This window comes from Paramormyrops kingsleyae, chromosome 1, assembly GCF_048594095.1.
Source record: "Paramormyrops kingsleyae isolate MSU_618 chromosome 1, PKINGS_0.4, whole genome shotgun sequence".
NCBI classification, from domain to species: domain Eukaryota; kingdom Metazoa; phylum Chordata; class Actinopteri; order Osteoglossiformes; family Mormyridae; genus Paramormyrops; species Paramormyrops kingsleyae.
The window spans coordinates 54,781,732-54,787,731 of NC_132797.1; positions in this window are offsets into that span (position 1 = coordinate 54,781,732).

A 6,000-nucleotide genomic window follows, 5' to 3' on the forward strand; every position below is an offset into this window, starting at 1 on the left:
GTGCTCATAACTACGCAATGTTTCACATATAACGTACGAAGCAGAGCATGTGAGCGGAGCCGAGCGGTGAGAATTTCCGCTCCTGGCTCACGAGGCTGTTGGCTCCGCCCGCTCCTCTGCTCTAATTCGCACTAAGCCGCTCCGCTCAACACTGCTCCTCGCTCCACTAAAATGTCCTCCCGCTCCAGTCAAATCGCTCCACGCTCGATCCAATTTAAAACAGGAACAAATAATCTGCATGCCTAACAAATGTCACCTTAAACCGAAGCCTTATGTCATAAAGAAATATGAGCAACGGCAACATTGCCAGTCAGAACAGAAAATATTTATTTTTAAGCAACCTACCGGCAACAACGGACAGGTTTAGAAATGGCATTCCACACAAAAATAGGCTTATAAATAAAGGAATCAGTGGGTTTAATAGCCTAAAGAATATACAAAAACGTTTTAAATTCCTCAGTTTTTTTCTGTTGATGCAGCACGTCTCTAAAATAAAATGTAAAATAATACGTGAAATAAAAAAAAAATCTTATTAGACCTACTTTGAATGACAAAACGAATTTATTTGATTACCAATATTTACTTTATATGCTTTTATACTTTAATTTACTTTATAGACTTGATATGCTACAACCATATAAAACTTACACGCGTTTTGCTCTGGCTTCCGCTTGTTCGCGTAGCACACTCATGTTTCTGAGAAAAGTGATTCCAAAGTGAATCTTTACTAACTGAAACAGTTTCACCACATTGTTGTTCTTGCTGTACATTCTTGTCATCTATACGTTTGATAAGAATAGTACACTTGTATGATTTATCAGTATCCTTTCTGAAATACTTTGCGAATTCCATCTCGGCCAATTTGTGTAACAGTCTTGATAATTGTACAGATAAATTCTGGGTAGATTTGGGCACGCCTCAGAATTGTAGTGTGAGCGGTATCTGAGCGAAATTGGAGCGAGACAAAGCGACCGCTCCAGCCTTAATTAGAAAACCCGCTCCGCGCTCTGACCAAATTCTGCCCGCTCCGCTCACATGCTCTGGTACGAAGTATCCCTGCAAGGTGCACTGTGCCATTTTTTAACAGGCTGAATGTGTGTTTTAGCACATACCTTTATTGTGTTCCGTAAAATTCTTGGACTTAACTTGGACTAAAATACTTCGACTTAACGGTCTTTACACATTCTAAGTTGCAAGTTCCATTTTTTTTTCATTACTTATAAAAATGTTTTGTCTGTTGGCACATTTATAATGCATATACCGCACTAATGTCATGCCAGGGTAATTATAACGATATAAATTAATTAATTTGTCTTTTAGCCCTGATCGAACTTAAAAAAAAAGAAAAATACATTAACACCGATTGTTACAGACAGTAAGCAGATGCATTTATTTATTCTTTCAAATACTTTAGATAAACTGAAATCGCCATTACTAAATCAAGAAAAATGGGGATTAAATTGTAGGCCCTATTTCAAATTACGATTATAATATACATTTATTTTACAATTCCTTAAACCACACTGTTACAAAGACGTTTCTGAGGAGAACCGAGGTTGAAACCGTGAAACTTGCTTTCATTTGCAAAACAATAGCTGTTGATTGGCGCTGATGAGGGCGCGGGCAGTTCGTGTGGGGAGTGAGGGGGGGGCTCCACCAGAGGTGCGTCCGAGATTTTTCGTAGGCTTTAGGGATTCTAGTAACAGCGATATTTTACTCAAACCACAGTATAATAGAAACGTCTCTCTGCAGACCTAAGGTTAGAGACGTGAAACTACCTTTCATATGCAAAACAATATGTGTTCATTGGCCCTCATAAAACAACGACTAGCTTGTGCAGGCGGGGGGGGGACATCAGGTGCCAAGAAGTCTCGTAGGCTTGCCGAAACGTAGGCTCCTACTAGCCTGGCGCCAGGCTTCTCCACAGTCTGACCTTTAATTACTTACAGCACTCACTTCAAAGCTCTTCTAATCAACAATCACCCTTAACCCTCTGAAGTCTGACGCCTATCACCGATGTTTCAAGTCCTGTAACATACCTTCACATTTTAACACTGTGGAGTCGGCCATCTCACCAGCAAAATAAAACCAAAATTCCACCAAACGTTTACAAATCTCTACTACATATATATATACAAACACAGACACAAACACACACACTATAAATATTTCACATGATATACTACACATTAAATACTAAATACCATTTATCAAATGTACCGCTAACTACACCTGCTGGCCAAACCAGTTCCATGCCCATTTCAATAAAACAGCTATATCTCTGGCATGCTTCATCCAATCCTCTCAAAATTTGACCCACTGATTTATCACTAGCCCACAGACAGACCATCCACCATTTGTGCTGATTGGTCAAAGGGGGGCGATATGGCCACTGTCTAAATATGTCTAACACCAACTTTGGCTAATGCAGCTGAAATAACCTTATTTCTCATGAAAAATTTAAAGATTCCTTTCCCTTCATCTCAATTAATATTTTTAAGTTGCATTAATTTCCCCGCCATTTGACTTTTAGAAATGTATCAAACTTCAGTGATACTTCAGGCTGTGTACACTGCAGGAATTGCAATTTCTTTGAATAGCTAGTCACCACATTTAACTTCTGTTTCTCATCTACCCTTTTCCCTTTATCATACCTTAATCAACATTTCTACGGTAATGTTAAAATGTCAGTTATCATCTTATCATAGGAACATTTCCTACTTTCTGACTATTTAAATGCATTGGCCATCAGTTACTGTCTGTACTTCATTTCCAATTTAGCCACTGTCCTAGTATGTTTAAGACCAACCTTGGTTAATGCAGCTCACATCTCCTGATTGGTTATTTAAACATTTAAATAATAATCACATTTCCCTTCATTTAAGTCCATATTTTTAATCTGCTTCCGCTACAGCAATATAACATCACTGTATAAACTGCAAAATCAGCTCAACTTACATTTATCTCATTTTTGATCAAGTGACATATTACTGGTTAAAATCTTTTGCCCTGCAAGTTCTGTTAGTCATGTCAAATCAAGAAATATTCAATGTCACATGATAGTCATTTGCATTCCCTTGTCATATTTAAAAACTTAATAAATAACATATTACTGTAACTACTGCAATGTCCAGCCTAAATAGGTCAATCTGGTAGTAGATTAATCAGGACACTGCCCTTATGTATAATTTATAAAGATATCTTAACCTGCCTGTACATTATGGCCACCAGCCACACTGAACCTACAGCATTTCCATGATCATTTCAATCAAACAGCTAAATCTGAGGCATACTTCGTCTGATCATCACCAAATTTGAGCCACTAATGTACCACTGCACCTCAGACAGACCATACAACTTTGGTGCCGATCGGTCAAATGGGGGCGCTACAGCCACTGCCTATATATTTCTAATACCCACCTTAGCAAATTCAGTTGAAATGATCATATTTCTCATCAATCATTCCAAGAATTGCTCCCTTTCCCTTCAACTAGCTACATCTTTTTAATTTATGTTCTTTTTTCACCTATTTGCCTCATAGAACATTATCAGAATTCATTTACACATGAGAAGGCCTAAAAGTATTACAGTTTTTTCTGATTGCTTAAACCCTAACTGTGATTCTTAAAGCACAATTTCTAAAACTATTAATACTTATAGCAAAACCACTCACTGAGTTTGCAAAACTAAAAGCACAAACACTGCTTTGCACTCAGTTTGCAATTTTGTAACACACACTTTGCAAAACTGTAGGCACAACTCACTGCTTACACTCAATTACCAAATTTCCAACACACTCCTAGCAAAATTATACACATGTATGGCTATCATTAACACTATTTTGCCAACTGTCTGGCACACTTTCACATGTGAAAACTGTTTTAGAGAATTAGTTCACTTTGCAATCAGCCTAAGCACTATAAATAAGCCACAGGTAAGCTGTCTATGTGGAGTACAATGGAAGGAGCAGTAAGAGTGAGAAGAGTGAGAATCAGAGGAGGCCGAGGAGGCCGAGGGAGAGGAGTTCTTCTCTGCCTGGCGCTGGAAAGTGTACGACCGTCATCCTCATCAACAGGTAGCCCTTTTACAGGCAATGGAGCAGGCATGTGGAGATATTGACCAGGCATCATGTCAGGCCTGGATACAGCATTCAAAGAGATATTTCCCCCGGTGCCTTGGACTGGAGGATATCGCATGCGATGTGGCCGAAATTTTCTCGCCGGACCCAGAAAGACGACATGATGTAGGCTGATTGTCTTTTTTTTTTGTGAAATTACTATTTTGTGTTCTGACTTTGTCTTGGTTTTGATGAGTGTGAATAAACACCAATACTTGAAGTTTGGATCCTTGTATGTTTACATGACACTATGACAAAAGTATGACCTCAAATTGACATCTGTACACAGAGAAAGCAAAAGCCAGATGTGTTTTGTATTCATACCATCAGTGTGCAGTTGGCGCATTGTGTGCTTAGTAGATGATGGCTTGTGTGTACTGTTTGATACGAAAACACCCATTTTTACGAAGGTGTGAAGAGTTAATCTAGCTGTGTTCGCTTTTGCAAGAGAAATACAATGTTTTGATAATTGGGTGAAAGGTTTTCTTATTTGTGTGTAGAGTTTTGCAAAAATAGCCAATAGTTACAAAAAATGTGCTTAAGCAATCAGAAAAAACTGTAAATAGCATTTCTAAAATGGAGCGTTGACTCCACCTGCTGGCCACACCATTTCCATTTCCATTTGATTCAAACAGCTAAATCTCAGGCATGCTTCACCTAATCCTCACAAAATTTGACTGACTCCTGCAGCACTGGACTACAGATAGACCATCTAAGTTTGGTGGTGATCAGTCAAATGGGGGCACTACAGCCAATGTATTATGTCTAAGAGCCACTTTTGCAGATTCAGCTGAATTGTCCTTCTTTCTCATAAAACCTTCAAAGAATTGTTACCTTTCCCTTCACCTTAGTCCATATTTTTAATTTCCTTTCATTTTTTACCAATTTGCCTTATACAACATTATCAGACTTCATTTACAAATGAGAAGGTCAGAAAGCATTTAATATCATTTCTAAAATGGAGCGCTGACTCCACCTGCTGGCCACACCATTTCCATTCCCATTTCATTCAAACAGCTAAATCTCAGGCATGCTTCATCTGATCCTTACAAAATTTGATTCACTTCTGTATGACTGGACTACAGACAGATCTTCCAAGTTTGGTGGCGATCAGTCAATCTGGAGCGGTACAGCCACTGTCCTAGTATGTCTAATACCTACCTTGGCTAATTCAGCTGAAATATCCTTCATAATACTTTCAAGGAATTAACTTTCCCTTCACCTCAGTCCATATTTTTAAGCTCCTTTCATTTTTCTACTATTTGACTTATAGAAAATTATCAGATTTTATTTATAAGCCAGGCAGTATATATTGCAGATTTTTCACTTTTTTGTATTAAATTGCCCAGTAGGTGGAGATGGTGCTCTATTTATATTGCACTTTTTTGGATTTTTTTATAGATTCGCCAGCAGGTGCAGTTCGTCCTCTATTTCATTAATGCCATTAAATTCTTTTAGGGCTTCTTATGTCTAGAAGAATACTTTACAAATGTAGTAAGCCACTGTTGTTTTGAATATACAAGACGGCATGTGTTCACTGACGTAGTACAAAGTAAGCTTAACTTTTATGATCTAGACTTAAAATATTAGGTATGCAGGTGCCTATTTCTACCGACTACTTAGACCATCTGACACAAACCATACATTGTCTTGGGCTGAGGCACTTCACCAAAGGGTTCTATATTTTATCCTATATTGGTGTACTAAGGCTGCTTCTGCTAATGGCAGTAGTCAAACTGCCACACCAGGGACTGCATGCATACAGCAGGCTAATATTATACATTATGGCCATTTACTATATAATGTCATTATAGTGTAGTATGTTTTTCCTTAAATGTTGCTCAGGACATTGTAATACTTTTTATATGTATATTTCCTTTACT